This window comes from Embiotoca jacksoni, unplaced genomic scaffold, assembly GCF_022577435.1.
Source record: "Embiotoca jacksoni isolate LCO1_2020_lvr unplaced genomic scaffold, fEmbJac1.0.p SCAF_32, whole genome shotgun sequence".
NCBI classification, from domain to species: Eukaryota; Metazoa; Chordata; class Actinopteri; family Embiotocidae; genus Embiotoca; species Embiotoca jacksoni.
The window spans coordinates 142,782-167,112 of NW_027185384.1; the positions used below are offsets into that span (position 1 = coordinate 142,782).

General features: G+C 40.0%; 1 protein-coding gene across 2 annotated transcripts in view; it reads right to left on the reverse strand.

The window, feature by feature from the left end:
• The window catches only part of syt1a (synaptotagmin Ia), a 155,474-nt gene that overhangs the window by 102,960 nt on the left and 28,183 nt on the right, over positions 1-24,331 (reverse strand). For both annotated transcript variants that reach the window (XM_069164800.1, XM_069164798.1), the window contains exon 2: positions 10,079-10,133. The gene's annotated coding sequence lies outside the window, so the exon portion shown is untranslated. The remainder of the gene's footprint in view (positions 1-10,078; positions 10,134-24,331) is intronic.

Consider the following 24,331-nt stretch of genomic DNA (forward strand, 5'->3'; position numbering starts at 1 on the left):
ACGGAACCTTGTTTATCAGCCTACAAATGCTAGCAGCATGAATGACCAAAACACGATAAAGGATAACAGTGTATTTCACATGTACTCACTCAATTTGGCCTTGTGCACCGAAATACACATTAACAACAGGTCTGACATCCTGGTTATTCAACCTGCCAATGTGGGTAGTGCGCTTTGAAACACATCATACATTAACATGCCACGTATCTGTATTATTTAATAGTTTTAGGTATCTGATATTCAAGTTCTTATCTTCTCTTGTGTTGTTTAATGTCGGTTGGGAAGCAGGTCATAGATTGACATTGGAGGGTTAAAGTTCACGACATGACGTCGCACGGATGGGCCATGTAGTGACACGCCCACACCTGCACACAACCCAGCAGGAATTTCCCGCATCGCTTGTTTTGGTGTGAGCGCAGCCGAATATGCAAAGTCACGAACCGCACAGGCATCATCAGCGTGATTGAGTTCACCATTTCGGCCTGTTCAAATATTTCCCTGCCAGATTAAGTTTGCTAAATACACAATTCAGTGCAATTATATTAGCCTCAGTGTGTGTCATTATGGAGCTGAGGCAGAGCGACTCAGGCCACAGCGACAATGAGAGGTGCCTAAATTGCTCCCGAGTCAGCCTATCAATCCATTAACAGTCCAATCCAAAGCAGGCTGCAGCCAGAGGAGCGAGAAGGCCAAATGTCTGCTTTGTTTAAACTCTGGATGCACTTCTTTTGGCACAGAAAGAAACCTGAACTTGAAAGAGACTCAAAGAGAACAGGAAGCATGAAAATATGCAGATAAGGCTGCAATTTCAACAAGAAAAATGATATCTATTTGTTTTCTGACTGGCTAGTCTGTATTAGACATTGTATTTGTATTAAACAAATTCTCTCCTCATGGAGACTTTCTGTCATATTAAAACCTGAAACCGTGACCAAATCTACAAAGAAGTGACTCAGATTCTGTCCCCCTTTTTTTTTCCAATTTGTTGGTACATTATATGGACATGATCACAGCTCATACTGGCAGGTGGACTGAACACATTACAGCTGTTTGTTGCTATGGGGAACTGTTGCAAGTGTGGAAATCTTAATGAAATTTTCCAAGAAGACAGACAAACATTTTTAAAAAGCTCAAACTCTGAGGTGTTTCGGCTTAAAGATAAGAAAACTTTGTGAGAAAGAAATGTTTTCGGTGACATCTCTATTTGTTTTCTTGCCTGCATCACCCTGTGATATCCTAGACAAAAAAGCTGTCCAGTATTGTTCCTCAAACAAGAGGAAAAAGAAGACTGCAGAGATCAGATAGAGTTTAAGAGCATCATTTTTGCTCCATCTTTTCAGGATGTACGCAGTCGGTTTGTTCTTCAGGCGGTAAAGAGTGGCCTTCTCCCACTCTTTGAATATTTACCGAGCCCCAGCTTAATCCCCAAGTTGAAAAAAAAAGCACTACCCACACTCCCTGAGGAGTGGAAAGAGAGATTAAACCCACAGACTCTACCTCACACCTACACCCGGCCCACTCAAACGGTATCAAATCTCCCCAAAACTCAGATGTTCTGGCCTCCCTGTGGTGTTAACACAAAACAAATGTTGCACGGTATTGACCCTGACTCGGTTTGGAAAGTGCCTCAGGGCTCAGGCATCGTGATGAGTCACCAGGAACTGATCTAAGAGCAGTTTGAGAAGCTCCCCTGCCCCAGATTTTTCACATCGTCGAGGAACAGATGAGAATGCAGCGGCTTTGATCCAGTTAATATGATGAATACCATCTTTTCTGACACCTTTGCGACATGAGACGATTTGCCTCCTCCTGCCAGCGATCAGTGGGCTGGATCCTTCTTTCATACTCTCTTTTTTCTTCTCCAGTTCCCTGGCTCTTGATCATTAAGCATCAACATGTTGCTGTAGCAGGACAGTTTACGTTAAGAGGATATTAAAGGGTTGTAATCAAATTGTACTTTCACTTGCAGGTTGTATGTTAGCCGGATATAATTTGGTCATCCCACCATGTTTGGTTACTGAGAAATAGCTGAATATGGGCATTAGTTTATGTTTGGGGTCTTTTAAGGGTTCCAACTCTTGGTAAAATATCAAATTCCCTGACTTTAACTGACTAAAACGCTAAAATTCAATGACCTATAATAAACAGAAGCAGGGTACCGTTGTGCCGAGCAGACAAGAAACAACGACCTTTTTGTTAAAAACGTGCTGACACGCGCCCCTCTGGTTGCACCGATATTCAAAAGAAATCAAATACAAGTGTAAATATCGGTTGCAGAGGCAACGAATTTATCTGAAAATAAGGGTAATTAGCTCCCAAACTAATAAGCGACATTTACAATTTCTGTCAGTGACCACTAATGCTATTAAACTAGCTAACTAACATTATTGCTACACACATGGAAAATAATACATTTTGATAAATGGCAACTAAAAATAAAACAAACAAAATGCGATGACTTGGCCCCCCCAAAAAATATAAAATTCCCTGAATTTCCATGTCTGGAAAAGAGTTTTTAAATTTCCCTGACTTGTGGGAACCCTGTCTATTAAAACATCATCAACAGCTAGCTTTCAGATGAGGAAAAAAAAAATCTGTCTTTACAGACAAACAAATCTGACATTTTTGGTTTGTTTTCTGTAATTACTGACCGCATGGCTTATCAGCACTTTCCCCCATCAGGTTTTCAAGTTATGTGTGCGTTTTACAGGTCCCTTCTGGTTTAATTTGGCATTAAGAGGAAAATCATAACTTAATTATTTGTGATTTTCTACTATAAATACTTTACAACCATTATCATTTAATTTCAATAAAGCTTCGACTGTTGCTTGATATGATTTACCCCCACATTCTTATCCAAAAATCAGAAAAAATTAACTAAAAAGCTCTCAGAGTGCACCACCAATTTGCAGATTCTTTCAGTTGAATGTCAGAAAATGATTAATCATTAATATGCATCAAACTACACATTCATGAGTGAATGTCCAAGATTCATTTTGTTCAGCTAAGTGCAGTAGTTTATCAGAAAATAGCAGGAATGTTTAAAGGGTCCTTATCTCAAAATGTGGAAAAAAAAAACAATCCTTACAAAAAAGAAGAAGAAGAAGAAGAAAAAAAAAAGTTCCCTGGATCCCCTCCGAAAATCGAATCACTTGTTTCTTGGCTCACCACCTGACTGTCCACTAAACTTCACGAAAAATCTGTGCACACGTTTTTAAGATATTCTAGCATCCAAATGGGACCCAAAATATAACCACTCTGCTGGAAATAAGGCGCTTTATTTCGGCAGTGTGATTATCGTGATCTGAAGAGCAGATACACATCTCCTAAATTAAATCTTTCCTTTAAGTCCAAATGCGGTGACAATAATAATAAGTTACTGTGTTTTAGAAAAAGCCATCTTATTTCCGTATGAAGTTTGGTCCCTGTGTGTTATATGGCAGCTGTGAAGCAAAGCTCTTGAGATACTTTGACCTTCCACACTGTTGCTCTTCTGTTCCTGTCTGGACACAAACTGAAAATGAGATTTGTTGGAGGTCGGTCTCCCAGAGTAACTTAACAAGTAGCACATGTCTCTGCACGCCGGAGGGCCAGACTCAATCTTCTCTCCAACATTACACTGCGTGTGAGCCTGAGACATCTTTCAGTAATCCCACTCGTCAACAAATCTTCTTTTAGAGTATTAATATATATATATATATATATTTTAAGACAGTGCATGGAAATGATCACAGTTATTAAATCATGTTTCATCTTCAAAAATTTCATAACTTTTAATTTAACTGAAATTAGAAAAAAATACTTCAGCTTGCTGATCAGCACTGCAGCTAATAGATTTATCATCCCATTTTCAGTTTTTTTTTTTTTTTTTTTTTAATCCCAAAACTTGCTTCATGGCACGGACGGTAAACATTTGAAATTCATTCAGTTTTACTAGAGTGCAGCTCAGGTTTTTACGACTGAAGATGTGTGCAAATTTCCTGAGGAGTTAACAAACGAGTTTGACAGTCCCCCAAAGAGAACCGGAGGTGTCTTGGACAGCTCAGCTCGTACAATATCAATGAGCCACACGCTCCACTCTGAAGGGAGAGAAGCGAGCAGGGTCGGTCCGTTGGATTTGTCATATCTCCTCCAGCCCATGGTGACCGCAATGTGTCTCAGACGCTTTGGCTCACAAAGGACAGATCGGCACCATGGAGCCGGGGGAATAGAGACACTGGGAAATGGCTTCCCTGTGGCCATTTTGAACATGCTAGACCATCTTCCCTTCCGTGTTGCTTTCTCTTAAGCTTATCCACGGGGACTTTTTTTTCTTCTCTCTCTCGCCATGTAAGGATCATGGATCTGCATTGACAGAGACCAACCACCCCATCTGATGGCTACTGGACACTATGTGGCAGCCTGAAGCACACGCCCGAGCCACAGAGGCACATAAACAGCATATTGTTGCAGGACACTACATGCACTGTGTATAACCTCGTTTGCTTTGTATACGGCTGAATAAACAGTATGTAAAACTGCACTTTAAATACATTGAAGAAATAAGTACAGCTCTCTCCCTCTCTCTGTCTGTCTGTCTGTCTGTGACCTACTTTTAGCAACATTGCCACGTTATCTTAGTGTTTCTTAGAGTTTCATTTGGTGGATGTTTTGCATCCCGTGGTGTCGATTTTACTACTCCGTCTTTTAGCAAAAAGTATTTTCAATTCCAACAATGAAGTAGTATTCGTTATTAACTGTTTTTTCATAAACCGAGTTAAAAACAATGAATCGGTTACAAAAAAAATAGTTTTTCTTTTTGTCAGAAATTCCCAAGTCTGCTAGTGACATGAAACTGCATCTGCCTGGTGTCACCCAGCTATTATCAAATGGCAGGCTCAGATTTGAGTCAATGAACAAAGCAGGAAATGAAATAGCGGCACACAGAGAGATTAAAAAGGAGAACAAGGACTGCTGTCTGTCCCCTCTGAAAAGGAAACATGGCTGAATACCATCCTTGACAGCAAAGGAGAATTTCATTTTGTGCCGGCAATGACAAGCTAAAAAAGTGAATGTGACTGATAGAGGCCTGGTGCACTCTGGGAATTATTAGCCTACATGCAAAGTCAGTAATAGTGAGAAATTATAATGAAAACCTCCTTTGACTCCATTTTCCTTGGACTCCAAAAACACCCTTATTTTTTTCTAACCTATTTGCACTTAGTTTTACTGAAGCTTGACAATTTTAATAGGCAACTTATCTGTCAGCTTTGATTACATCTTTTGGTCTTTCTTTTACAAATAAGGTTAAACCTAATGGAGATTTCCCCAGTGATTAATATACTCTTTATCATCATCTTTACACCCGAGTTGATACCATGCGCATCAGTTTAATAAAGCAGGGTGTGGCACTCGCCATATTTCATCATAAAGTAATTATGTCCACAATGGTGTTATTAAGGCTTTCATTTCAAGGAGCAATGATCACACATTGGGGCTAATGGTCTGCAGCCGTGCCAGCAGCTTGGTGGGGCTGTTTCTATATGCACAGGGCTGCTGGTGAAATCCTAACATTATCACGCCAACATGATCTCAATTACAAGCTGATATTTAGCAGACATGATATTTAACAAATTCACAGTGTTAGTTTCGCATGTTAATATGCTAACTAGAAGTTGAAAATAGGTTTTGCAGGTTTTTCGTCCTTTTGGACAAATGATATATTGACTTTGACCTATGATAATGGCATGAAAAGTTAAGCAATAGTCCCAATATGGGGACAACATTTTGTTTTTATCTGTGTCTGCACTAAAATGATGTCCATAGTCGCCATTCAGAGCCATACCACTTGTGTGGTAAAAATTAATATCTTTATTCAGCACCTACATCTTTGAAAACTCGCATCAGAGAGATATTTAGTGAATTAGGATAAACTGTGTGCTGACGGTTACATAATTTATCTAATTATCTGAATAATAGTGCACTGAAACAGTCAAATTCACTGGTAATATATACCTATCAAAAAAAATCTACAAATGGAACAATTTCTATTTAACGTCAAGCGTCTTTTTCTGCATTATGTTCTGTAAAAGAACGTTTTTATACCGGCTAACATACACGCTGACACCGATATATCTCCGATAGGCCAATATTCAGAAGTGACACATTGTAATAAATTAAGACTTAAACAACTCTCAGTTTCAAAAATCCAGTACAGACAGAGACACGGTCCAACAGAAATGTGGTCGTTGTTGTTTCTTCAAAGAGCAAACTGTAACGTGTAAACTGCTTCATTCCTGCATTTCGCTAAAGAATTACTCGTCTCGGTGTCTGCAGCTCACTCACGCTCTCAGAGGGAGACCTGACTAAGAAGAAGCTTAAAGGTTGAATGAAACGGTTGTCAATCCCCATGAGCTGAAACTGAGGCGAGACATCCACTAACAGATTCAGGCACTCTAAGCATTAGCTGTACAGCTGTAACTTTAAGACTCAAAAGAAAGGGATCAACGTATGACAACCAGGAGTCAATGGAAAACAGCACGATGGAAAAGCTGGGTGCATCAACAGCCTGGAAACAAAAACAATCAAAGCAAAAGCACAACCAACAATTACACAATTTTCCATGTCACCTTTCTATGGTTTAGGTGAGTCCAGTGCCTCTCCAAAGTGCTTCCGCAATTTTTGTTAAAACACCACTTTTTGCAATTAAATAAGGGTACGAACACTGCAGCAACCACTTATTATTTTTTATGGGAGGGAGAATTTGTTTTTTCTGGTAATGTGAATTTCAAAATTCAACTTTCTCTGGTATCTGCACACTGAAAATGCCAGGAGGTTACTCAGCCGTCCGGGTCAAACTCACTGAAACACTCGCAAATTAACAGACGCTAACTAAAAGCTGCTGCCAAAATACTGGCAAATTACTAACAAGTAAATAAGGTTGTTTTTTTTTAAAAAACATCTGAAAAGGAATGTTTACTACAAGAGAAGGAACAATGAATCACAATGTAAAACAAATAAATTTTGGATAATTTGGTCAAAATATTTCTGGTCTTTTTGTTGTTATTGTTGTACAGAAGGAAGTTCTTTCAGGGGATTATCAGTGGACATGAAGTAAGCTTAAAGAAGGAATAAATTGGTCGAGGATTTTTTTTTGCTTTCTCTCAAGCAAAATGTGGGGCCCCGGTACACTCGGATTTTAACCCAATCATATGGCATGAGGGATGATTAATAAGCTTTCTAATGGGAGGAGGCTGAAACCTCTGGATGCGAGATCAGGTACGAGGCGTGAACAACTGTGAACACTGGCGAGTGAGGTGGGAAGTGTAGAGTCCATCAATCACCGGTGACAGCTGGGACAGACGCACGCACCATCATCATCATCATCATCAGGACAGGAGTGGGTGCTCCACTTCGTCAAATCACAGCGCTAATTAGTAATATCTGCTAATTTATGTGTCTGACCAGAAACCAAGCAAAACTTATCCGGCTATTACTCATGTACAAAGACAGGAAAGAGAGTTATTATTTTTAATTTGTCCTCATCAGTCAAAATATACAACATTATAGCACTTTGATCTGTTGGGAAGTCTCCTAATTTATACCTGGTATGTCCTGGCAACAAAAAAAAACCTAGCGGATGTTTTGACGTCGGATTGAGGAAATGGCTGGAACAAACTGAGCTCGGCAGCTCACTGCAGTTTAAAATGTGACTAAGAGAATTAAGGGCGGCTGTGGCGCTGATGGTGAAGCAGGCTGCCCATTAATTGTAAGGTCTGCAGTGTCCACACGCCGAGTGTCCCAGACCCCAAGTCACTGGGAGGTGAGCACTTTGCATGGCAGCTCTCTCACCAATGTGAACTGAGAGTGAGTGAATAATAGGCAACAAATGGAAAGCACTTTGTAGACATAAAGTAAAAAAAAACTAACCTGGAGAAACAAAACCAAATAAGAAAAGCTGTATACAAATCTATGGTTACTTGCTTTTTGCCAACAGAGCTTAGCATAAAGTATAAACTAAAGACATGAGGTTATATCAACTATATTTATATATTTACAAATTATCACAGGACATGAGCTTTGACCAAACCTCTTGAGCAGCTGCAAGCTGATGTCCTAGCGAAAGGTTGGAAACAAGAGAAAAGATAGACTGAAGTCGAATAAGAAAGCTACAATTACAGACAAATACTAAAACTATTCATCCAATGATTTAGCCATCTGTTTCAAATCCATTATCCAGGTCCATGTTGCACTGGCAACAGGTATGACATGACAAGTCCAGGAAGCTTGATAACAAGACAACAATCAAAACATGCAGGCCCCATGGAGTTCTCATTTTCATGTCACATACTGTGGAGGGAAGTCTCTGCTTCTGCAGGGTAAACACTGCGGTTGATGCTGTGAGCCGAACTGGGCTCCATGATTACAGAACCAGCCAGATGCTGCTCTACGAGGTTCCCTCCCTGACCTGATAACCCAGGTGGGTTTGCTCTGGTCCCAAAGATGTGAGTCAATAACAGTCATAACTGTAGCTCTCAGTCTGACCCCTTACTGTCCCTCGGACCGCTGTGCACCGGGTGCTCCTGCTGGAGCCCCTGATGTCACAGTACTGTTAGGTAGAGGAAAGCAAAAAGTATAGAAAGCAACTGACAATAAGAACTGTATGGGCCAAAATGCTACTGTATGTCCGTGATCTTAGACTATACGAAAGTGGACGTAGCTTCCGGGTCTGAAAAATGAGGCCGAAGCAGAAGTGCCTTAAGCTGCAATACCACCAAGTGCCACTAGAGGTTGGCTCCAAAAAGCTTCCGGCTCCATAGACTCCCATTGAAATTCACTAATAAAATTCGGTGTCAATGAAGATTTTCAATTAGTTGTTTTGGTTTTGTTAACTTAAGTCACTCCTTCTTATCAGTTTTCTGATGGTCCATTGGAAAATAATTCCGTAAACTTCAAAAAGCCATGTTTTTGGTTTTTTTTGACGGATGAGGGCGGGGGGGGGGGGGTCTGTTTGATTGACAGGCCTGTGGTGCAGTTGGGTTACAGCTATCGGGGGGCGGGACGTAGTATCGCCAGGTTTCCAATCAGATCGAGTCAGATCCCCCGCTTGCTCATACACCAATGGGTGGCGTCCCTGTTGGTTGCAGCTTGGTCCATACTGAATTATGACTTCATTATTCTGATTTAGCGAGTCAGCCTGTGCATGCATCTCTATTTGTTGCATACTGTATAGAGTACAAACCCGCAAAAGTGTAATTTTATCCAAATCATCACTGCCATACCTTCATTTCATTGTATCTCAAAAACTAAGCCCAAATCATTATTTATGATTTTTAACAGTGAAAAATGACATGCAAATATGTACATATTTCCTTGTCAGTACACCATGTTTGAAAGGGATCAAATCACATTTAATTTTGATTGTATTATAATGCTTCTCTGTATAACAGGATTTCACAGTGGGTATTTCAACAAAATCTGGGAACAAATCCCTTCACAACATTTGTATTTGTTAGTCATGGCAGGGTTTAATTACCTTTGGTTAGTTTTATAAGATTTCAACCCCCAAAGCAGTTCTAGAAGAAAAATATTGTCAGAAACATTTAAATAAAAATCCAGCCAACTAAATAAATAATAAACACAAATAAGGACTATTCATGTATTTAAAAAAAAAAAAAAAGGCCAGTGCGTCTCGTCCCTCTGACTGAACGGCCACTCCAGCCCTTTCTGATCACAGCTGACTTCACTCCATTGAATTAACACGCAGCTTTCTGGGCTACAGGCTCAGGGGCCATGTTGGAGCTTCAGTGGTGAATATTAGATTGCACGCCTCCAGATCTCATTAAAGAAAGCAACAGGACAACGTCTGCATCTCAAATGAGGCCCGAGGCCATCAAGCATCCTGCCTCCCAGTTGGATTTACTGATGTGATTGATTTTGTGCATCGGGTTAAGATGTCATTTTTTAGTAAATGCAATTAGGCTATTTTTTTATACAAATTATTAAATTGGAATTTGGGATTGTATACCGTGCGGTAAATGGTCTACATTATACTGTCCATTACATACACAGGTCATATAATAGATGTAGTGACACTTACATTATCTTCAGTCGGAGGTGTTTCTCGCAGTCTCCCTTTTCCAAACAGCAGTTCACTAAAAAAGAAACATCACAGCATCATTATCAATAACATAAAAACAGAAGAAACGGGGTAAAGAAAACATAATAGAACACTCGAGTGGCTCAAGCAGTATATTTCTACCACCGTGCTTATTGCAAAGTAATGAAATGTGTCAAATTAGTTCGTGAAGACACAAATGAACGAAAAATATAATTAGTGTGTCACTGTAGGTTTTTTAACTAAGATGTCCAGTATTAGCCACAGTGCCTAAAGGCAGAGGTTTTACAGTAGTTAACCACATTAATTAATACAGTTCAATAAAATGTCCACCATTAAGTGAAAAGAAGTCGACTGACAGGTGGTATGAAAAGAAGGTACAGTAGAAGGTAATTCACTGTAATTAAACTGCATGCTTTCAAATCCATCAAAAAAAAAGTTTTTATTCTTGATTATGTATACAGAAAATCACCTGAACTCACATTTACTGATGCTTTTTCACACGTTTGAATTATCGTCAGACATTATAACAGGTGTCCATGATTTGACACAATGAATATATAACAAATGTAGCTCGTACTTGGAGAAGATAAGGCCAGATGTCTTCCAGAATACACTGCTTTTAAATGACTGTTACCTTGCTGCTGCTTTAATCACACAGTATTTTGCATAAATGGAAATAATGATCATAATTTGTCGTTACAATTTTCATTTTAGCCAACAGAACCTCATGGAAATATGAAGCACTGGTTTCATCCTAAACTTGAACCTCTATCCTAAAATGTTAATACGTCTTACAATAATTGGTGACAGACATTGGTGGCCTCATTCGCAAGAGGCAGATGGCACACCATGTCGCAGTTATGCATAAACAACATATGTTGGGACCTTTTAATAGGTTCAAAGGACAAACAACCGATATGAATCAGAAGAAAGAGATGATAACTATTTACACCTCTCCCGACAGTTCTCACAGATGACAGTCCGACTACACTTCGCTGGAACTTTAACAGTTTGAGCCGGTGATTGAATGAGATGTTTGTGCAACAGCTGTCTGCAGTTAACCCAGCTGAACACGTCCATGCAAAACCAACACTGCAAGTTAAACAAGATGGGGAAACTCAGGATGGTGGAAGTATTTGAATTTGTTCCATCACCACTTGGTTCGAGGAGGTGACATGGCCAAAGCTGTATACTGACTACATAGTATTTAATTGTGTCTTGCAGGGCAGCTGCTGTTAGAGAAATGTGAGCAGTGCCCTCTTTTTTTATTTTGATGGGACAAAACTATACAATTTTAACTTGGGGGGGGGGGGATATACCATGTCCCGGGGTGCAAGACCTGAATTCCATTAATAGGACTGATAATGTAATAAAACAACATTCAGGTTTAAGTAAAAAAAAAAAAAAAAGAATCATGCTCATCTATTTTCCAAAATAAAACACAATTTTCTTGCCAAAATGTGGATGAAAGCAACATTTTCCGATACATCCCTTTTTCTCTGGATCGAAACTCCCAGATGGAAAGAGAAAGAAAGCAGTGGGAGATTTATCCATTGATTGGTAAAGGCAGCAAACGAGTATCAAAACTGGACGCCAATCTTCGAAAAGATATAAAGAAGCGCTAATTAGCGGCTGATATTTACCAGCGGACAGCAGGAGGGCTTTGAAAGCCAATTCGGCGCTTTTACTGAAAAGGTGTTTCATGAATGTGCAACGGTCACGTGGGATTGAAAAGCAAACACCTCACTGCTACCCACTGGGATACGTGGTCCTAAAATAGACTTGAGAAGCCTGGGGACACCAGTAGGGATCACTGGCAGTCATTGACACCCAATAAGCCAGGTGAAGAGGGCCTGAGGACATGTCTGTTTTGACATTGAAGGGGTCAAGAGGAGACCTGAGAGTCATGCAGCTAAATGTTACTGCAGAATGCTTGAAAATATCATGTCAGTGCATTCAAAAACAAACTCAACCATAACTGTGTTTATCACCTTTGACATTTCCGTTATGTTTGTACACATTATTATTCAAAAGAAAGAACACAATGAACTTAATTGTGAGGAAGTAAAATGTAGTTATAGAAGCATCACAGAAGATTTAACAGTTAAAATATAATTTTTGAGCGGTTGTTTAATTATCTAGAAGTTATAATACAAAAAAAAAAAACTATCAGCTGTGTTTTTAACACATATGCAGTGAAGTGAATTGGGCATGAATGGCTTGTTCAGCTTTAATTTAGCAAAAAAGGAAAAATTCCCCCAAAAAACTTCTCATCTGTGTGTTTCACAGCTTTCACAGCTGTTGCACCATCCTAAATTACTCATATATTCAAAGCAGCCATCTCATGCTGTCCTGCCTTCAACATCCTCAGCAAACATTCATCCTGGGAGCCGGCTAAAGGTGAGCTCAAACATTATTTTCCCGGCGGCGTCACTGCTCGTCTGCGGCCCAAAGCTGTCAACAACAGCAGAGTGACCGAGCCACACGTAGAAAGTGGAAATGTCTTTTCATCTTTCATGTTTCATACACATACAGTCTGAAGCACACTGGGGTATGAAGAGTGTGGGAGCCAATTGAGACAACATGCATGTTTGTTAAATTATTCATGTTCCTGTCACGTTCAGTAAACAGTATATTATTAGAACTGGAGTCTGACCAATAATTACATTTTCAGGTCAATCCCAGTATCAAGAAGGGCTCAAATTTATAGGATTATAGTTGAAAGACAAACTCATCAGTGCTCTCTGCTGGACAGTCTACATTTACTACTATTTTTTATATAGTAGATTCAGAAAGTATTGAGACACCTTCACTTTTTGCACACTTTATTGTGTTAATGTTAAATGGCTACACTCATACACTTGCCTCTCAATCTGTACTCAATAACCCAATATGATCAAGCAAAAACATGCCTTTCGAAATGTTTGCAAATTTATACAAATTAAAATGGAAATCTCTCATTCATGAAATAATTAATCTCACCCCTTGGCAGCAAGCACAGCTTCGAGTCTTCTTGAGTAAGCTTAGCACACCTTGATTTGGGCTGCTTACCTCATTCCTCCCGGTAGACTCTCTCATGCTCTGTCAGATTGAATGGGAAGCATCTGTCACCTGCCAATCTTCTGGTCTCGCCACAGATTTCCTGTGGGGTTTAAATCTGGGGTTTGGCTGGACCACTGAGACATGCTTCAAAGCTGCTCATTGCTCCGAATCGTTGTGATGAAAGGTGACCCCGGTCAAACATCGTATTCACTCTGGAGAACTCTGGTTCTTTCTTCAAGGACCTCTCTGACTGAATTCATCCTTAATTCTCTCCGTTCTGATTTGTCTCTCTGTCCTTGCTGCTCCACATTCATTGCATGATACTACCACCACCACGCTTCTCTATAGGACTGGTATTAGGTGAAGAGCAAGACCAAAGTCCTTACGGCCGGTCCTCTCATCTCTGCAGAGGACCACTGGAGCTCCATGGAGGAAGTTTGTTGGTTCCAAACTTCTTCTATGTCTGGTCCATTCAATTTGAAACAGGTGGACTGTAATCAAGTTCTACACACATCTCATGGATAATTAAAGCTAACAGGATGCATCTGACTCCAATTTGTGGTGCCACAGCAAAAGGCCTGAATCCTTTTGTAAATACAGGCTCTTAGTTTTTTTTTATATATATTGAATAAATTTGCACAAATTTCAAAAACTACTTTTGTCATAACGGGTTGAATGTGGATAGAAAGTGTAAAACATCAAGGGGTCTGAATACTTTCTGGAGTCATGGTATTGGTAGTGACCTAAAACTGCCAAACAATATCGGCCATATCAACATGTCAGTTGGGGTCTGGTTTATAGTATATTTTATTAATATCATAAGATTAGATTTGCTTATTATCATACAAGTCTTTTTTATTTCATACTTTAATAACACCTGTATTAGTTGGCTAAAGTACACTTAATTGGGCATTTAGTCATTTTAATCAGTGTCCCGCACATTTTGCATGATTAAATTACATTTAGCTGACGCTTTTATCCAAAGCGACTTCCAACACTCCGATGGTACACCATCGGGAGCAATTTTGGGGTTCAGTGTCAAGGACACTTAGGCATGTGGACAAGAGGAACTGGGGAGTGAACCACACAACCTTCTGATTAGTGTGCAACCCACTCTACCAACTGAGCTACAGCCTCCATGATCTCTGTATACCAAGTGCGTCTCAGGCTCCAATATCTGCAGCTGAGATGAACAACTGACCATCCCGCTGTCCATTTATCTCCCTCCTTTGAGTAACACATTACATTTTCTCCAGTGCAGCACTGCAGACCACTGCAGTATTCACACAAGAAGGACAGTCTTATGAAAAACACAAACAATATTACAGCTCATATTGGTGTTCAGATCTCGACATCTATTTAATAAGAAGTCGGTTGGGACCAATGTTTAAGGAACAATGGCAGCTTCTTTGTTAAGCGGCAGGGACACAGAGCCAATATCCTGTATGGATATTACTCCTGAGGAGGAAGCTTTCATCATTCGCTTATGTCAACCTCTCCGCGCAGTTCGAAGGCTGGATGAAGCCGTTTCCATAGTTTTCCTGAGGCTGGTTGCTTCCTTCCCACCAGACAGGCAGCCTTAACAACAGCCAGATTTGAGGCCCACTTGAATTTGGCTCAAAGAATTTGGCAGAAGTAAAGCAATGAGGCTGTTAGCAAACAGCCAAAAGATGAATACATCTCTCGCCTGCCAAACCTTTTGCACAGGGGCATTTGTATTTTGGTGGGATGTAATGAGACTGCCATATGACACTGTCTGGTGCACCCCTGATATTCTAGCTGTTTACATAGTGATGGCTTGTTTTGTATTTAGAGTGACATCTGAAGTTTACACCTCTTCTCTCCTCTCCTCTCCTCTCCAGAAAGACAAACCTTGCACACTGGGACATTTTGCTCCTAGTGATGTAGCAGAGAGAGGTAAAAAAAAAAATAGCCATAATGTACTTGCAATGTGCACACAGGAAGGAATCTTACAATGCTGCTTTCAAATGGGGTTGTATTTACCGTGTACACAAGAAGAGTCAATATCAATGGCCCCCTCATGTGGTTGTAATTTTCTACACGCCTCTAGTTCACTAGTTGTGTTGTGTTTACTGACGTTTACGGAAATGGCGGAAACCATGGACGTTCACCTTTCATTGGATATTAAGCTAATATTTTGTAATTTTAGTCATGTAGAATAACTTGGATAATAGCGTAGGTCTGAGGACAATGTTGATTTTCCTAACGACCTCATCTTTTTCCTCTGTGCCTTTGCATTTCCTACATTACGTTAGCTTGCTAAATTATGAGTCGTTTGTTGCAACGACAAACTGAAAAGCCCTCAGAGCAACAAAAGATAGAAACATCTGTAGCTGAAACCTAAAGAAACACAAACAAGGAAAATCTAAAACATGTTAAGACACCTTGCAGAAAGGTAGACTTTGATGCCTTTAACCTGATGCGCAGGCCATCTAAAGGCAAAATATAATTCAAACTTTAACAAAGAGAGGTCCAATCAGCACAGACAGACAAGATTTGTATGTCCTTCACAGGAAACATGAATATTATTGTTCAATCAGGAGACCCAGGAAGTTACCTGGTGTTAATGAATAGAAACAGAGTGGCGATGATTAATGCGTCATGCAGGCTCCTGATGAAATATTTATAGATTTGGGCTGAAAACAGATAACTTCAGCATCTCTGAATAAGTAGAGAAGGTCATTGCCATTAGATGCAACTGATGACATTTCTATGGATTTTCATAAATAACCATTTATCAAAGTATATAATTATTAAAGTTGTATATCTGGGCAATGATTTTTTTTCACTGTAACGTTCAAGCTCCATCTCTTTTGACCACTAACAGCGAGATCATACAAGTATGGCCAAAATAAACTCATTCCCGCACATCAACGGTACTCTGCCTCTGAGGCCGGAAGAATAATTAAATGTTTTGTTTGCTTTGTATTTTTGTTATTTTTTTTTGTGCAAAGGATAAAGGATAGGTCTCTGCTGTATGATCTGGTGTTCCAGTCTGGCCAGGCCTGTCAGTCAACATTTCTCTCTCTTGACATCAAAACATTTGATAATCACGCCGCTACAGATGCTGAAGAGGGGGGAAAAAAAAGAGAAATAGCCGGGTACGCTGCACCTACTAATTATGCAGCCTTCAATGCCTCTCTGTCATCAGACTAAATTGCATGACATTTAACAATAAATTGCATTTTTCCCCATTTACTTAGCTGAATGTACAAGAGTACCAATCAGAAGTGAAAGCATACAAACGGAAATTGAATATGTGATATAGGAATATAGGAATATAGGAAACAGGCGTATCCAGTGTGGCGCCTCCATGGCTTTGTTCTGGCTTTCTAAAAGGAGAACATGAACTGATGAAACAGGACTTTGATAACAGAGATAAGTTAAGCATATGTTTACTCCCCAAACCTCTACGGGCTTTGCTCGTGCTCAGCTCTAAGTGTAGGTGGAGGACAGTCAGTAAGCAAGTAGGCAAATTACATCTGACCCACTGCGACTGGTCAAAGTGGCCAGATTTACTTAGCAGCACTGGAGTACCTATTTTATAGATGCTTCCCAGCAAATAGCTGTTACCTTGGAGCCACAGACAGCCTCGTCATGAACATTACTACAACCTGACTGAACGGAGCAAATGAGAGCACTCAAAATTTACTAAATGAAGTAAACGCCTGAGTAAACAAAATTAAATGTTTTTTTTCTTCCATAAATGAAAAGCTGTTTGGGTCTGGTTGAGTGCCACAAAGAACTTCAATAATCGTCTGGGTAGAGTAGGATGCCCTTGAAGCTGGCACTCAAATCAGACGGCATAATAACATTCAGATGGTCTCCCTGCATGATGATGACACAGCATTCACGAGCCGTGCCTCTTCTGTGCTTTAACCTTGAATGATAAAGCCTTTACCCTCTGCATTTACATAGTTAGCTCCATCGCAGGTTTTTCTATTTAACATCTTCAGGAAAAGGAAAAAATAAACAACACTATTCACCTGAGACACCCGACTCCCTCCTAATGCCGGAGCTGAAAGGTGTGCAGACTTTGCATAACTTGAAGCTTCGCATGTATTATTGGAGGAGACAACCATGACCATGCGTGGCACTCTGCCGGTCCTCACTGGTCACCTCTCTGGTCAGGATGATCCGGTTTGAGCCAAACATCCATCAAACACTTTCTCATTTGGAAAAGAGCATCGTAAGTCTCAGCCAGCTCGCGTAAGCTGTTTAAGGCAATGTTCTTAGGATTAAAACTAGATGCATGACCCACTATGAGACACAATCTGTCTTTGTATAAGTGATACATGACTGTATCCTTCTGGGCTACAAGACAGTAAGCTAAACCCGTCCGCCGATGGGCTGCCTTTTGGGTTCACAGATGAGCCAATCTAGAAAGTGAATCAGATACTCCTTTGAGCCTCCCCCCCCCCAGCCTCCCCTCCCAACACACACACACCCACACCCACACACACAGCCACCCCACCCCCCGCCCCCTCCTCAACCTGCTTACAGTTGATCAGGACTCAATCCTCTCATGTAACCCAATCAGCACTCAGAGAGTTTGCACTCCGGATAATACTGCAATCAAATTGCATTATTTGGCTTCTACAGGTGCAAAGCAAATGTGGATTATTTGCCATTGATGCTAATTTGAGTCACATTTGGCTCATTCGCCTCGACAGATCTCTGCGGAAATCATTACGCCGTGATGAGAGGGTTTTCTTCATAGTTTAACGTTCGGTAATGGGATGTTACAGGCTATAATTTCAGTGATAACAATTCTGTGAAGGACTTCACTGCCACATTGTATTATGAATTTCTAAACGTATACAGCCAACTACTCTGTCCAGCACTCAGGTTATAATCACCTGGTTTGATGCACAGTTATTACAGAAAAAAACTTCACATCATATCATATTCACATCAGTTATGGTGTCAGTTCTTGTTATCGTGGCAGACAGAGAGACATACCGTGAAATATTGTGCATATATATCATCATTCTACCCGTAGGTTACATAGAAATTGTCGGCTTCATGTCTGGTATGATCTGTCCCCATCATCCGTGTTACTGCATCACAGACATGGCATTAGGGCTTAAAGATGGTGGCTAATTAACAATGCATCGTAATTAAATGTTGGCAGAAGAGGCTAACCTTCCTGATGTTAATGTGAAAATGTGCATTGTTGCTGCGTGCAGATGGCACATGAATAGCAAGTTGAGAGGAAAAGAAAAGGATCTCGCTGAGCACGAGTCTTTTTGCCAACACTGACTTTACCAGCCCTGTTTTAACGGTTGCTAGGAAACACTCATTAGTGTGCTCCGGTGATGGAGTCAAAGAGAGAGACGGGATGTATGAACCCAAAGTTAGACTTCTGCTCAGAGGCAGTTATATCTCTTTAGGGACAGTTTAGGGATGAATGCTAACACCTGACGTAAAGCTCTAACGAACCCAAGCGTACACAGAATCAAAGATTTTTAATGCACCAGTCATAATGATGCAATAATATAATAATATATGCATGATAAACACTTTTTTTTTTTAACTTTAGGTACATTTTGTTTCCAATACATTTACTTTGGTAGAAAACTTGGAATGTGGTAATTTTACTGAAGTAAATGATCGCAGAATTTCTTCCTACATCCTTATAACACAACGACACAACAGATCGAGTTCCACGTACGACATATATGAGCATTTTAAGCGCCCTCTATAGGACCAACACGTCCTAACACCTAAACAACACAATAGGTCATTTAAACAGAGGTCGCAATAAACATAAATACACAGTGGGTGGTCGACCTGTGTTTTCTTTCTCGGTGTGAGGACTGGCTGCTTTTCCCATCACTGCTTATACTTATTATACGTATTATACTTAATTCAACTTAATTACCGAGTCATTTCTACAATTTCCCATTCTTACGTTCAACAATGCACTGATACCAGGCTTTAACTTGTTTCTCGAATTACTTGGTATAACTTGGAAGAAGCAAAGAGCTAAAGTGGATTTTTTTTTTTTTTGCAGTCGATAAAAAGCTAAAGTCGTGGCTCTGGATTTAACCTCGCCATGTCTTTTCGCTGTATTGTATTCTGGTCTATTTGTGGTTGGAGGAGGAAGTGGAATGTCTGCATGACATTTTTCTTTTATGTTGCTGAATATCAGAGAATATTCCAAGGGCTTAAAACGAAGCCTTTGTTCACTCACTACCAAGATGTAGAGTTATACAGCTGACGTTTCAGATTGCTTTAACATTTTCTTGCTCTCAGACTCCATTACAGCTGATGAAAATGTCTTGATATGATGCGACAGGGGCAATCCCCAAACGATAGAAGATCCAAAAAAACATCCCACAAAATGGACCCCTGCAGGGTCAATAAGAAATAAAATCATGATTCTGAGAGAGCATCTTCCTCTATAACTGTTATTGGTCAACTTGTGTTTTTGCATTCAGATAACAACTAACAGCGTTATACGCTATCACAGCCATTCCATTACTGGCAAATGGAAATGGCCAACTGTTAGCCTACCATAAGTACAAGTCACCATGACCGGAAATACACACACACACTAGACCTTATTTAAATACTCTGCACTTACAGTGATGCTTAGTTAATCTTTCCATTTGAGACTGAAAGGGTGAAAAATAACCAATACTCTTTGAAGGGTATGTTTGCTCTTGTTACCGTGGCTGCACACTGTATATTTTATCTCATACACATACATCATATCCAGAACCAGCTCATTAGTTTCAAACTGAGTGGTGGATATTCTGCATTTAAAGAGAGAAGAGAAAATCCAATTTTGCGCTTATCCTACTCGCCAATTCTTTCTTTGGGAATCTTTGAGGTGGCCCGTCTAATGAGCTCCCATGAAATTTGGTTTTCACACCAGACAATGTACCTTCATTGTGTCAGGGCCAATATTTATTCCTTCTCTCCCCTCCATCTTTGGTGCACGAACATGCTCGCACACACGGTTAAAAGCATTTTGAAATTGAAGAATTGAAATGAAACTGGAAGGAAAATGGTTGTTTAGGTGAAACAACTTATGAGTAAAATTCACTCTTACAGGAAGGATAGTTTCTGATAGCATAGTCTATTTAAATGTATTTCTTACATGCCATGTGTACACGAGTTGTTGCCATAACTAATCATCCCCTCCATACTGATATAAGCTTTTTATTGGCAAAACTATCCCGTCGCTATAACTATACCAAACTCAAATCATCTTGCGGCAGTACGCCAAAAATCATGCAACTTCTTTCCTCTCGAGAGCTGATTAACCGACCAGTTGACAGAGCCAAACAGACTTTCATACTAAAAAAGAAACATGTTTTCCGACCCTCAAACTAAAAGGCTCTTGTCACCGAGGTCGATGTCTGCGGCCCTGAGTGCCCTACACGCTTATTTTCGGCCCGCTGTCAGTATTTAAATAGACAAACAAAGGTCCTCTTGTACGTCAGGGCATCGGGGCACAAACACGCACCGACACACCCACATGCACACACAAACTGCATCATCTAAGCAGCCACATAGATTAGACTGTTTTAATCAAGTTTGTTTGATGAGAGCATGGTTGGACTGGGACGTGCAGCTGGCAGCAAAGGACAGAAGAATTGAATTAGTCCCGATGTAGACAATACAGTAAGGCTCTGCAGAGATTTGTTCCTGAGCGTGAGCACTGACCATTCCCAGTAGTATGAAGAAAAAAAACAAACATCATAACCGTTGCAGATGAGGATTAAAATAACCATTGTGGGCAGCATATGGCTAAAGCTAATAGTTTTTGTATTCACCAAATGATCCACAGATTTTTTTTTTTGTAAAGAGCAGCTGCCCATGTCCACACACTCCTAAAATTAGTTTGTAACAAGACAGTTTTTAATCACTGAGGCTGCTTTAAATGTGAATTCATTAACTACTATATATCAATAATTTAGTCTTTAAGAACTCATTAATGGTTGTACTGCAGATCTTATTTGTAAAATCCAGTTTTGACTGATAATTTTGTTTCTTTTATTTGTAAAGCCGCTTCATTTTATTAACACTTTAAAAAAAAAAAATCCTAGAGAAAGCACACCCTGCAAAAGAAAAACCTCTATATACGTGTATGTAATGGCTGGATGTCTACAATAAATTTCGCAAATAAAAGGAAGCATGGCCTTTTTGAGTGCTGACCTAAATAAATACAATGTGAAAGGTGAGGAGATGCTGATTTTCACAGCAGGGACATTGAAATGGAGAAAAAAAAGTGAAGGGATGTGGTTATATTTTGAATTCTTATACAGTATTTCTTTGAGTACAACAGCAGTTGACAAGCTTATGTCCACTTCCATTTCAGTATCGGGGTGAAGCCAGCGAGGCGCTCGCAGAATCAGGCTGCGGCACGTCAAAATGGCACATTTGGTAGTCTTTGAGTCAAGCTCTTTGAACCTTTTATGACTTTTTATGTTTCATTAAGAAGCCAGAGCACAATGTCGGGCACATCAAACTGAACAAGAATGGTCCAAGGTCCCTGACAGCTTCATCCAAATACCTCCTTTGAAACTTCCCTTAGAAAAGAAAGGAGCTCTGAAATAATGAAGCAGGGGGGTGGCTGCAGTTCTAGGTTAATTGGGTGCAATCAAAGTTAGCAAAGTCTCTTAAGAGCACATTTTGATGTATGAAAAGGGCAATTCTGTGAGTCTGCCAGTCACCACCCTGACTCTGACTATTGATATCTCATATTCCCACCTACAATAACGAACACAGGCCAGTTCAGGTCTCTGGCTGATTAGAAAAACTCAGAGATAAGTTCAGAGGTGATATTTGATCTACTGAAGTAATGGTGTGCAAAGAGAAAACTACAGTCAGACTGATTGATGACCGAACCCTCATTGTCTCTTTGTGACGCAGCTAGCTCTACCTAATCAGTTGTTTTTGTTCTGGCAGAAGGGACTCTACCTCCCCGGCTCATGTCCATTATCCATAATTAACAGAGCAGAGGGCTGCAGATGAGGCAGAGAGGCTCAGTGTGGAGACACAAGTGTGGGCTCCATTAGTGGAGCTTATCATGAGCAGATTGAAATAAGGATTTTTTTTTTTTTTTTTTTTTTTTTTAAGTGTTGGGAAACAATCCTTTAGATATTTTTTTTAAGCAACAACAGCAGAAAAAGAAAAGAAATGCTCCTTTGATCTATGTTTTTTTTTATCATCACATAGCATCAAGACTTTGCAAAACAATATTACAGCTAATCAAACCCGGTTCAATGAAGAAATGAGTATCAAGCATTGTTAAGTGCAGCCTCTGTTGACACTAATCAGCTACCTATTCAATAGCAAATAGTATCGCTAAACAGCACTTGTAGTCTTACTGTAGACAGTGAAGTCTGAGGACACTAAATCACTTCTTTCATTCTCTCTTTAACCTGGAAAAGCTCCAACACGCTCCACTCAAGAGTGTAGGGGACTCTAGGAAACCTGAACTGCCTAAAACCAAGCAGCAATCAGCATTGACGTCACCCGTTGGTTTGCGAACTGCTTTTCCGAGGGCTCGAGTTTTGTATTTTGGCTGTCCCCATCTTTCTATTTTGGAGCCAGAAGTGATCATATTTGGACAAACTGGGGAGAAACAAGTGGTGAAACAACTCTAGTGGACGGGCAGGTGTATTGCACGCTTTGCCGTGATACTGGGCTAAGAACAAAAATGGAGGAGATTTTTCCCAAATGTTGCAGCAATGCTTTCAGTAATTTTCCCAGATGAATGTAATAACTTAAGAATGTTTATGAATTGATTCGAAAATTATACTTTCTCAAGTGCGTTTTTCTCAAGTAACAGACAAGATTTAATGCAGCGTTAGACTACATTCAATTCTGATGGAAATTAATCAACAGCTTGCTGTGGATTTAGCCAGCATAAACACTATTAGACGAGATATATATGGATAAACATTAACAGATCTTCTTATGGGATTAGAATGCAAAACTGTTCTAATTCTGATCATCACGGCTTGTATATTTGGATGCTAATTTGGAAGTGAGATACTAAATCGGTTCAGCTTTGGCATTACATCGTGCATATAATCAATGTCAATCAATCCTTTCGGTTCAGGATGCCCAATTTCCCCTTTTAATTGGAACGTAATGTCCATAGGAAATGCCAAAATGAGAACTGTAATTTCCCAGTGCCCCACTACATTCATTATCAATGCTTGGTAAACAAAGGCTCCCATTGTTGCCATGCTCAGTCTCAGCCCACAACTTGAGAACTGATCCCTTCCATTTGCATTTCAGCATACTATAAGAAGCAATTACCAGTGCTATAACAGAGCACTCTCTCGGAAAATCATGTATTGATTAGTAATTAGTGCCTAATGAAAACGCAACCAGCCATTTCGAGGGAAGTTAAATTACTCTTCTGATTATGCTTTCTGCATATGTATATAGACGGCGTTATTCTAAAAAGGTGATGAACTCTCAGGGAACGGGGCAGTGGGAGTCTCCTGACTGGCTCTTGTGGTTTTCTGCTCCAGTTTCAGCACGGCTGTGTGTTATGTAAGGTGGCCTGTTGTGTCATGTGAAATGGTCAGTGCTGGACTGATCTGCTGCTCCTCGCAGTAGCATTGCTGTGCATTAACGTGACAGAAATGGGAAGAAATCATAATTGAACGGAAACGTATAAATAAGTTAGCATTTACAGTGATTGACCAAAATATTAGGGAGGTTTTCTTGATGATGACACGCACAATCCACATGTCAGCTGGCGGGAAGCATAAAAAAAAAATCCCCCTCAAACAAAGCCTCCTTGGGAACTATACTCATATTGAGCAACTCAGCAACGGCCCTTTTTACATCTCGTAGTGTAGCTGACTAATCCTGTCTAAATAAACAGTCCAGCAATAAATCCTTTCTCATGAAGGTAATACGTTTTTAATGTTCAATTTACGGCTTAACAAGTTGAACACAATCCTCTCTAACACCGTTTCAATGGAACAACACCCCGCTAAGTGAGAAAAAAAACATTCACAGTTCTTTTGATCAGGTTAATATTCATTAAAAAAAAACAATTATGTGCTTGAAGCTCCAATAATCTATAGCGCCTTTGCCGTGCAAAATAGTCAATAAAAAGAAAAAAAGGAATGGTCAAAGTTGACACATTGACATTTCAGGTGTATTGATTGATTCACAATGTAAACTCAA